Source organism: Citrus sinensis, chromosome 5, assembly GCF_022201045.2.
Source record: "Citrus sinensis cultivar Valencia sweet orange chromosome 5, DVS_A1.0, whole genome shotgun sequence".
Lineage (NCBI taxonomy): Eukaryota > Viridiplantae > Streptophyta > Magnoliopsida > Sapindales > Rutaceae > Citrus > Citrus sinensis.
In genome coordinates this window covers 21,084,172-21,096,986 of record NC_068560.1, presented here as the reverse complement: position 1 = coordinate 21,096,986, position 12,815 = coordinate 21,084,172, and positions in this window count along the sequence as shown.

Below are 12,815 nucleotides of genomic sequence, written 5' to 3'. Positions count from 1 at the left end.
ACTTGAAATGTGTCCAAAGACTCTAAAAGAATGTAGCGAAATAGCACAAATTCCGTACTTCAATATTGTTGGAAGTCTCATATATATTATGATGTGTACAAGGTCAGATATATTATTATGTTGTGGGGTTGGTGAGTAGATACTAATCAAATCCTAGACGCAAACATTAGAATTGTCAAAATGATTTTAGGATATTTGAAAGGCATTGTTGACTATTCTTTATGTTATCAAGGAGGTGATTTACAATTAATTGGATACACAGACACTGATTGGGGAGGTGATCTTAATGATCATAAATCAACCTTAGGATATGTATTTCTACTTAATTGCAGTGTAATCTCATGGAGTAGCAAAAAGCAAACATGCACAACTTTATCGACTATGGAAGCGGAATATGTAGCATGTTCAGTCGCAGTACAAGAGGCTATTTGGTTTAGGTATTTCCTAGATGATCTCGAGATCGTGACTAGTCCTCCTCAGCCTGTGACTATATATTGTGATAGCCAAGTTGCCATATCGGCACATCCTTTACCAAGGATGTAAAATACTATAGTAAGTCAAAACACATAAAGACTAAGTACAACTTTATGAGAGATATTGTGACAAAAAAGAAAGTGTTGATACAACACATATCCACACACTTCATGGTTGCAGACCCATTTACTAAAGTCATAACACAAAATATTTATCTCGCACATACAAAATCATTTGGATTACGTAGATTTAAAGCTATACTTGATGAGATTTTATTCATTAGCTTTTGGATACTTTAATAAATTTTTTTATCCATTTCTTAATGATATTAGCATGATTACACACATGATTATTAAAAGATATGTCTTTAGGTTTTGACCAACTTTCTTTCACAAGTGGTCACCTCAGTTGTTAAGAAAAGTAAGCTAGAATAAGACACAAGATTAAGAGAAAGTAGTAGTACGTTTAGTACGTTCTCATAGGTTATATTTTAAAAATTCGCTTTGACTAAATCAAGATGAGAACCTAATTAAGCCAGATACGAATTTATTTGGCGCCTTAAAAAAGCGAGATTATTGAGACTCAAACTGGGCGCTCGAATAGCGATTAATTTTAAATTTGTATAGTGAATTGACAAACATATGCTCTTACATAAAGGGAATTCACTCCAACGCATGATTTATACCATGCTTTCGTGACCAAAAGGAATATAAGTGAATGAATCTCTGCTTCCTCATTGTATAAGTTATTTGAGGTATAAGAAAGAACTCGACTGTTATCCTTAATCACTGTCGACTATATCTTAAAGAGAAAAATATGGTATTAGCTACTTTAGCGTGTTTTTCTATGACTATGAGGTTATGCGGCCTATGAAACATGTCTAAGAAAGCAGCTAGCCTATAACTGAAAGACATGAGTAGGATGGGAAGATTTGTTCTCCTTACATCTGACTTATGCATCCACCGATCGACTAGTTGTACAATCCACTAAGGGATGAATACAATTGTAAATACATAGAGTGCACAATGTCAAACATAATTTTGGTTGAGGGATTAAATATGTTTGTACCGGTGTAATAGATAATGAAATTTAGGATACATGATGAACAAGTTGCTTGAATCTTTTTTTTTTTTAACTAACTACAAGCAATTCTTTTTTATTTTAATCAAAAAAATCAGAAGCTTAAACATAATATTGAGAATTGATGAAGATGAATACTTGACTCGGTGCAAGATCGATTGCTTCTTCAAAAGAGAGCTCTAATAGTTATTAACCACTGAGAATAAGTTACAACGATCAAATCAAGAATAAGATTTTTCCTAAAAACGAGATTACTCAAAATGATGAACATATGAGCCTTGAATCTTTTATTTTGAATCTTGCACACAAGATACAGTACCCTTTTTTTTTTCAAGCCAAATTTTATATTAATGACACCCTTCAACTTGAAACTATTGACACTAATAGCCTTGATAATTAGCTAGATTGAAAAATATCAATACATGGCACAAAATTAACAATTTACAATTTTGAGAGATGATCTTGTGATTCACTAGTTTAAGGGGTGCATCTAGTAAAATAATGAAGTTACTGGGGTAGTTTTGTAGTAATCTAGGAACATGCTGGGGTCATTCTCTAATTAGACAGAAGTATATTAACCTAGCGGAAGCGGGAAAGTTGGTTGTGCAACAGATTTGGAATCTGTTACGACAGCTAAAGCTGGACAAGCCTCTTTTAAAAAGCTACAGACATATCCAACTCACTTTTTTCAGTTGACTCCAATATCTTGATTTAATTTAAATTAATTTTGGATACACTTTATTATATATAAAGATTACTGACATTCATTTATTCAATTGGCTATTATCAGATAAATTGCTACAGACACAAATTATATGAGAAAGAAGAATTGACACTCATTTATTCTTCTTAATTTTTGTAGCACAAAAAATACTAAATTTGTTAAAAATTTTACTTTAAATTTTTTATTTCTCTTTTCGGCAAAAGTCTCTGCGAAATCCTTCGATATTTCTTTGTCTAAACTTGGACAATGGTGTAAAATTTATTTAATCAATTGACGTTATGACTTTAGAAAAAGCTTGTTAAAATTGAGATATAATTTAAAAGACTAAAAGTCAATTTTTTTAGGATAAAGATTTGCCATCGCAAATTAAAATCAAACAAAAATTCTGTAGCTGCTATCAACAGAGTTTAAGAAATAAAATAGATTTAATAGAAGACTATTTAAATATTTACTAAAAAACTATTTGTCACTAAAACGAAAACAACAATGTATGGGCTTGTTAATGGCCCTGTCCTGGGCTGTAATGGAGCTCGTTGGCCCATATGCAAGTGTCTGTACGTCTTAAATACGTGACAGCCTATGACAGCCTATGATGGCAAGGGCCAAATGTTTACTTCTAGTATTTTTGGAAATACTTTAAAATTGAATCAAATAATTTGGTGATTAATTAATTTTGTAAATACAATGATAACGTAATCTGGAGTCAACCAAACATAACTCAAAAAAAAATTTTAGAATGTCTTAAAGTATAAAAGATTCTTAGGTTAGCAATTTAGCATTTGCGTTCCACATGTGACTTAACAGAATCCATTGTCTAATAATCATTTTTTGGAGAAAATTGAGAGAGAAGATATATTTGTTTAGACTTGAAGTGCACGTACGACATGCCATCTAAGGAAAAGATTCAGTCACTGGATCGGTTCAGCTCCAATTATTAATGTCATGTGCCTTATTATTAATTCTGTCGGCCGTTGCTTTCATTTGGCAATCAATCAACCGAAAAGCAAAAAGATCAAGTCTTAAGTCATGGTCAAGAGCGAAAGAAAATTTCAATATCATTAACCATTTTTGGCTGTCTCAATTCAATTATCCATTTCTATATTGCTTTACTCTATATAGAATTGAATTAAAAAGTTGGGGTATATAAAGTCAGCATCCTTGTTTTTTATTAAATTTTAGCAACAACATATTAGTCAAGTAATTAAGTGAATAAAATCATAACTCAAGAGTTCATTAGGCATACTTTGAAAAAATAGCATTAGGGATCTCAATTTTTATTTTGTTATTTGAGTGACAATTGATATGACAGCTTAAATGTAGTTACTGTTTGGTGAAATTATAATTCATAGAAGATTAATAAACACAAAAAGTGTGCACCCAAAAAAAAAGGCAAAAAACAAAACAAAACCAAGAGAACCCATTTGAAGATGATTTTACCATATGCCTAAAAATGGCTGCTTTCTCCATGAGATATACACATTATGAGGGAAATAAATTTGAATTAAAATATGGGCCCAAATAAGTTGACTTTTATTTAATGGAGGCCCAGACCAATTTAGACAAAATTTTCAACCAATCAAGTCACATAGATTCCTTGATTCCTTTTATCCGAAACAAATATTTGATTGTCTGTAGGGGTAAAACGGTCCGTTCGAGGGATAATAAATTTTGGCATCCAAAAATTCGGAGTAAAAAGCGATAATGCCATGTTGTGGTTTGCTTACAAACAATGCAATGCAATGCAACATGCGGCATTTGCTGAGAAAGCCAATTCATTTGAGCTGTTACCTTCGAATAAAGCTTCGAATAATTTCACATACCCCTTCTCGATTAAACCACCCATTGCATATGAGTTGGCCACCGATGAACCTTATGGGCCATTTAATGGAAAATATTTTCTAATAATTAAAAAGTATAGTATATTGCCGAACTCGAAAGTTTAAACTGATAAATGAGAGTTTAAATTTAATATAAAATATTTTTTAAGAGACTATATATAATCCGAAAAGATAAACAAATGAGTTTTTTAAAAAAAAAAATCGAACACACAGCACCTTAACTATGGTACCACGTTCATAAAATCACTCGTTTCAATAATTTTTAAAATATTTGAGTCTTACGAATTCTAATCATGTTTGGTGGGATGAGCCGATAATTTAATAGTGAGTCCTTTAAAAATTCTTAGAAGTCTTTCTAAATACCGATCTGAACATTCATATATTAAATTTAAAAAAAAAAAAAAAAGGGATAGGATCTAGGTCTGTTTCCCACGTCATACCAATGGGAACCAACTGATTTTTGTTTCATAAAATATTCATACTTTAAAATAAGATGCTACTTCCAAATTTTGTTATCACAAAAAAGCTGGCGGGGTGACGTAGCATAGAATCCACAAAAATCATAATATAAATTTTTTTTAAAAAAAAGTGTTCATATTTGTCTGTGTGTGAATGTTTGTGTGTGTTTTAATTCAGAGTCCTAAGTTTATTAAAATTCAAAAAGATTATTAATGTAATGACGGTAAAAGTTACTAAACTGTACGTGGTTTAAATAGTATAATAACATTATACAATTAAACTAGCCAGTTTAACAATTTTCTTAAACTTTAATAAAATTCAAAATTTTGAATCAAATCAATACTATATAGGGAGATTGCCACTTTTCCCCCTACAGTAAGTAACATATACCATTTACCCCACTACTGTTTTTATAATGGCCAAAAACCCCCCCTCACAGCATAAGTTTACAATATTACCCTTATTTTTAATTACTCTTTTATTTACATTTATTATAAATTAAATAAATTACATGAATAGAAACTAAATAAAAAAATTAAGTATTAAAACCAATAAATATATGTTTTGATATGAGAAAAAAATTAATAATAAAATTTTTTTTCTTGTAATTATTTATTTTGTGAACATTTTCTTATAATAAACATTTTGTAATATTTTAAAATTAAATGTAAAAAGTATAGGCAAAATATTTTATTATTTATCTTATAATAAATTTTTATTTGTCATTCAAATTTTCTTATAATAATTTTTTTATCATTTTATAAAAACTTTCTTATATATTTATTATAAGAAAATTTTCACAAAATAAATACGTACAAGAAAAAAATTTATCATTAATTTTTTTCTCATATCAAAACATATATTTCTTATTTTTAATGCTTAATTTTTTATTTAGTTTCTATTCATGTCATTTATTTTATTTATAATAAATATAAATAAAATAGTAGTTGAAAATAAGAGTAATATTGTAAACTTATGCTATTAGGGAGGTTTTTGGCTATTATAAAAATAGTATAAGAAAAAATAGTATATGTTAATTACTGTAGGGGGAAAATTGGCAAGCTCCCATACTAATATATATATATATATATATATATATATAGTATGAAATGAACGTGGGAAGTGAGATGGAATAAATAAAAGGTGGCAAGGTACACATAAATTAACCGACAAAAGTGAGGAAATGAGAATCTTCGTGTTATACGCGAAATATTGTTTAAGTAACCTTTCACGCTCTACCAAAAAAACAATGGCCTCACATTTTGAGCCTTATCATTCGTCAATATGAATGAAGAAATAAAATATTTGCGTTACCTTTTCTTTTTTCTTTTTCTTTTTTTCTCCCTCTTTTTTTTTTTAATAGGTTAATTTTGAGCCAATTGTTGTGTGAAAACATGGTGACTTTTCAATGCCACCCTAATCTTGAAGTCCAAACTTTCTGTGTTTTTGTATGCGCAGCAAAGGAGGGAAAAAAAAAAAAGAAGAAAGAAAGAAAAGCTGGCGTTTGCTTTTTTACGTTTTGAAAATTGGAGTGCCACGTGGGATCGTCTTTGCCCATAGAAACAAAATCAATTTTGATGTCTGGTCTCCTCTGGCCTTTTAATCTACTAGGTCAATTTCCGCACATTAGGTGAAAACATTCAACCACGAGTTCTCAAAGCCACAAATTTCAATTTTTACTATTTTATAATTTTTTTTAGTACTGACACATCAAACATCACACTCATATTTATAATTATATATATAACTGACACTTATATTAACTTGTACTTATTTTATTATATTAATTTTATAAAATACATGCACAGATATATGACCCTCACAAGAATATCTTTACTTCACTCGTATTTCGTAAGGGAGAAAAATTTATAAATTAACTCTACATAATTTTTTATTTAATTGAAGGAGACTGAGTCTATAAAGACTCGAACTACTACCCTTATAATTATATTTAACTCTGAGAGTAGTGGTTCACCGTTAAACCAAAACCCAAGTTAGTGTATTATAAATCAATAGCTCAAGCGGTTGGTTTTTTTTATTGTTTCATTTTTTAAAATTTATCACAACCTGACACAATACCCATCTCTAGGCTGTTGTGGATTTTCCCATTATTATTACAATTCATTGTTGAGTTAATAGAATCTGGTCTGGAAAGATTTTTAATTGACATTTTATATACTAATTAACGACAAATGTGAAAAGAAAAAAGAGTAGTACTTAAAGAGTCATGCGTGAGTCATAGTCATAGATTTGGTCATGGATTTGAACTTTCAAACGATGTGAAACTTTGCCGCTTGACTCTTTCAAGATTTTCAGAAGAAAATCTGAGTAAACAATGCCGTGAATAATTTGGACTGCTTTTTATTTGCGAAGCTTTTTACGCGTCGCCACTCAATTACAGCAGCTATTTTTGGGTTTGAAAAATTGACTTGAAAGTTTTTGCGTCTGCGGTGGTCGTATCTGCTCAGCTTATTCTTTAAGGAAAAACCAATAAATAAATAAAAAAGTTTTGTACTTTGTCTGCATGCATGCTTTGAAATTTGGGATCTAAAAAATTTTGGTATGATTATTACAAAGCATGCATTGTGAAAATGAAATTTGTAGCTTCGGGGGTCTTCGATTTTGAGCTTTTGGATTTTGTCCGGCTCATCCGATACATGTGTGAACGTGTTACTTTTTTTTTTTTCTCAGGGTTAGGGTTGACATTTGGTAAGTTGGTCAAATTGTTGAAGTATTCAATGTTCACATATACAACAATCAATTAATTACAACTTACTCAAATCTTTTTATACATACAATCTAATCTAGGGAGTAAGCTTTAGATTCGGGACTAAAAATTTTTTTTTTCACAGTTTTACAACATTAAAAAAGTCTGTTTACAACGTTATAAATTCCTCTCGAACTTTAATGTCGAATTTTAATTTTTTATTAAAAAATTTTCTCGTACATATACACATATTTATTATATATAAAACTTCAATTTACATATAAAATTTTAGGTATTTCTAATGTATAAATTTTTCGTTAGATTCTTATCATGTGTGTTTTTTTAAAAAGTTAGTTGAGAAAAATACCACCCATGAAAAAATTTCAGCAGGAGAGTGTACATCGAAAGCACTTTTTTTTCTTTTTATTATCTTCATTAGTTAGGGGTTGTGATTGCGACCCATAGTCTACACAACTTTTTACTCTTGCTAAAATTTCGATCATCTCACAATAAAAAGAATCATGAGATGGGGTACAATACCCCTAAGGTACCGTGGTCGGACCCGTAATTATTTTGTTAGTTTCTATAAAGGGAAAAAAAAACACTTCAATAATATTATAAAGGTATTAATCAAAACTTAGGTTGATTAGTTATAATGCACCTTAATTAAAATTATCATTTTCATATACTCCAAATTATTTATGGCTTTCGCAAACAAGTGAGTATCAATCAATTTGATTTAGAAGGAACATCAAGAAATCAAGACCATCATCATCATAACTTAAAACGGATGAGAAGTTAGTTGATTTCATTTAATTTTATTTGCTGATTTGTTATCTTTCCTCTAGACAAGGCAACAAAGAAAATGGGGGCACTCAAAACTTGTTGTCTAATGTGTACTTAGCTATTAGGACATAATAATTCTCATGTTCTTCCTTTATCCCCCATTTCTACAGTGGCATTCTGGTGGGTGCCTAGACATATTAAAGCACAAAGAAACATAAAAGTAAAAAGACAAGGGGGTACAAAATTTTTGTAACCCACTATAATACTTAATTGATAAGAAATTTAGGGATGTTGTAGCTAGGTACTCAAAAACTTAGCTATAAATTCATCAAATGATAGTTGAAGACGATTTTACTCAAAACTGCTGCTAAAATATCTAATTATATGCTACTTAGCATGTAGCAAACTTTCTAAATAATTTTATTTTAAAAAAAAATGATCTTTGAATGTAATTGGGTATTATCTTTTTTCTCTGACCTGACCAAATAATAGTCATCTTATAAAATCGTGACTTATTAATGAAAAGGTAATAAAGAATATTATCATAATATTGTTCATATACTACACGGAGACATTATGATTGGGCGTTCAAGCTTTTTGTATGCAGCCATATCTTTTAATACAAAAGAACGGGATTAATTATGTGTTCATATTTAGACTACGGTCTACACAAACATTTTGACCACGCGCGCTTTTTCAAGACGTGTTTCCATTTTCTAAACCTAATTTCAATATAAAATACTTTTCAATTAAGTATAGTTTTTGAAAATATGATGGATGTGTTCTTTTTTAAAAAAAAAAAATTATGAATGTTCAAAAACGATTGTTAAATTTTTCATTATTTTTCAAGAATGAGATTATCTATCAATGTTTTCTGTTGAAAAATTAATTAAGATCGGTTTGATCGCAAGGGCGCTTGACCGATTGGTTTGTAAGTAATTTTATTTCAATGACTACCCGAGATTAAATCGTACGAGAGGTAGAGACTAAAAAATTTGATTTGGGTTCAATCCCGCATACTTTAAAATATAAAATAAGATCACTTAATTTAATTCAAATACTAAATTAATGTTTTAATAGTTTGATTCAAGTTATGCATAATATTAATTAATTAATTAATAATTGAATCATTCTTAAAAAAATTTGATTTAGTATTAAATTCATTATTAATTGATTTAGTCTAATTATCACAACGTTCAGTTTAGTTATAATTAATTGAAAGCATCTCTTGCGCAATGATTTATCTCATTGCTTGTTAACAAGTAAAGATTTAATCACTTGCCGAGCTATTGATTGTTAATTTGCAGATTAATAATTAATCTTGAGATCCATTACAGAATTATTATCATAATGTTATTTATAAATTATAATGTTAAAAAATAAATAAAGGTTAAATAAATCCATCTTTATATATATATTGCTTTTCTTTTGCTTACGGTGCATATGTTTGTATATCCTTTTGTCCGTGGCCTAGAGACATGATTAATTCTTGATGGTGCTGATTAAGACACCATTAACCAATTTGATGATGATCGTATAACGTCACATCTAGCTTTCAATTTGTAACAATTTTATTGGTGGATTAATGTTTCACTTTTGTACGACTTTTACAATTATTATTTCAGGCAAAAGTGGGTTTTAATTTTATTTTATATTAATTCTTTTTTGTATTCACCTGCATTCGCACTTTGCCAAGGCCATCATCAATGAAGATTCCCAAAACTAAATTAAAGAATTTAATTAGTGCTATAATTGTTGTTGGCGTTGTTGTTGATCATAATCGGATTACACATTTTGTTTTTTTAAAAAAAAATTGGATATAGGAATAGTAGGTAAGATAAGGTTGTATGATTGATTAGTTTTTAATTAATTAACGAATTAATTAATTAATGTTGAAAGAGTGAGTGCTGCTAATTCTTTAAAGCCAAGATTCCTGAATGAATCGGCCATTCACAACAATGTGACGCACACGAACTATTAAACAACAAAATTCATTTGATTCCAAGGACGGCTTTGGATCCAATGCTGTACATGTGATGCTATTAAAAATTAAATTAAGTTTGATTTTATTTTATAATTGTTATCGTATAATATTATTATCAGAATAATGATACACATTATAAAATTTTATTATAAATGACGTGATACGTGATATATTATTCATTAAGTGGTTGATGATATTAATATGAAATTAAAATGATTGTTTTTGTTTAAATAAAATAATAAACTAAACTTTAAAAGCTATATTTACCCAAACCACAATACTACAACTCCGAGCAAAACATTACCCAAATCTTGAACATTTAAAGAATTGAAAAAAAAAAAGACTTATATAACATGTGTATTTCTTCTTTTTATTCATTATTTTAATTTTTTTTTATTTTTAATAAATAGTAAAATGGCAACCGAATCTCTTTTCTACTCATGTGAGTAGGTAGAGTCTCAACCCCATTTCTCTTGTATGCTTAAAAGATTTTACTAATAGAGCCAAATAGCACCCACTACAATAGTATTTAAATCACAAAATTTTTAGTAAAATTCAACTCGTAATTAGTATATTACATTCTTGTTCGGATAAATTTATTTTTGAACTTATTAACTAATTATGATTGAAATTCAAACACAAATCTCTTATCTAATTAAAGATATCTTCTTACTAAATTAGTAGGTCCCGTATCTTTTGTTTTTATTTTTTATTTTTTTAAGGTACATATATAATTTCTTTAAAATATTTTCCAAACAAACAAAATCTATTTCTAACCAACAACAAACTATATCACTAGAAATTGCAGATATCTTATTTGGTTGACATTACTAATTTTTATTCATTCATTTAAAATTTCTAATGAAAAAAAATTCCTAATTTTTCACTAAACTTAATTCTAACTTTAACTTAATCTTATCTAAAATTTTACTTAATCGGCACAATTAGCCAGAAGCCAAACAAATCATTAGCTGATGACGATGACTGTTTGGTTGCCTTGTTTACCAACTGCCAACTTGGTCAACCCAAAATGGTATCTACCCCGCTTGTTCTCTTATATAAATTTAACATTTATTTTTTTATTTCCAAAAGTAGAATTTTTAACATCCACATCATCACCAATTTTTTTTTTTTTCTTAGCCTTTGAAAAATAACTAGAAATTAAGACATATATATATATATATATATATATATATGTTGGTCTACTAACTTTAATGTGAATTTTCTTTCTTTTTTTTCTTTTTGGCTTTTGCTTTTAATAGACTTAGTTGGACTTAAAATTCTCATTAAAAAGCAAAAGTCTCACACCTAATTTGTTTTCCAAGTGCATTGGTGCTTTAAAAATTCACGTCCCTTTTAAGTAGTTAAACGTTTGCTAACCCATTTTTAGCTTTCGTTGTTATTGTTTGTTGCTTCTTGTTGGTGGGGGTGGTGATATAAATGATGGAGTCACTCACTATTAAAGAACCTTCTTCAATTCGGTGTCTATGGTGTAAATCACTCATTTGTTGAACCTTTTGACTATTTGGACTTTGTATTTTTAGTCAAAAATTGCACAAAAAAGATATTTTAATTTATAAAGTAGTATATCATTTCGATTTATGACTTCTCGCGCATGTGAGTAGGGTTTAAATATATTATTGTATGCGCCAACATATATGGATAGAAAATATTTTTTTAAACATTTAAATTTATAATTCAACTCAATATAATGCAACGTCTGAAATTAATAGTATTTTTAAAAAAAGAAGAGGGGAGTACAAATTAAAAATTCAATACACGCAAATCTTAAAGGAAAGAAAAAAATTCCAAAGAATAAAATAAGGAATAAAATGAAGCTTTTTCTAAAATATATTGTTATACATAATTCTTGTCCCAACACATAATATACCTTAATCAATTGACACTATTGAATGGGTCGACCTACACCCAATTTAATGTTAGTAATAAAAGAATCATGTGGAATCAAAACTTTTTTTTTAATTTTAATTTTAATGCTTTACTCGTTACTTTTCACAATTATTAAAAAAATAAATCCATTATTAATTTAGGTTGAGGAGAGATTTTCAAAGCCAATCGTTTGGCACCATCAGAACCGTCACTTGCTCTTAGTATTCTTACACTGTTAGAAAGATCGAACGGTTAGAAATGGAGCCCAGTGTAGTAATAATCGCACCGGATTCTTTTCTCTTTAAGTGGTCCAAAGAAAAAGAACATTTTTACTTTTTATTTATTTTTCTGTACACTTCAGATTCAGGGACGCGGAACTCAAAACGTACGCCAACCGAAGGCATTAATGCGATTTCGCACTGTTCACCCTGGCATTTTCGTCTACTGCCGAAGTTTCCGGAAGCAGATCTTAGCTGTACTCTGTCAAATGAAATTACAAATGTACCCTTAACTTGACAAAGAGGTGCACGTGGAGGCGAGTATACTCTATCTGAAACTTACACGCAAAGTAGGGTAGCCTTGAAAATGAGGGGTAGCTGAACAAATTTTCGCCATTCAATAAGTGTCCTTTATCGAGGGGAAGTTGCTTGAAATTTTTTGGGGGGCAAAAAAAAGGGATCCTTTGTCCTCTCATGCCGAGAATATTTCGGCAGCCAAGATTTGTTGCTTCCATTATCCGCCGAAAGAAAAGGATAAAAGCAAATCAAGCCGAAACAATGTGATTCACAAAAAATATGCTTTTCTTTAACCAATTTTTTTTTAAGTTAATAATTTGATTCACGAGAATCGTATTTTGCTTATAATACTATAAAC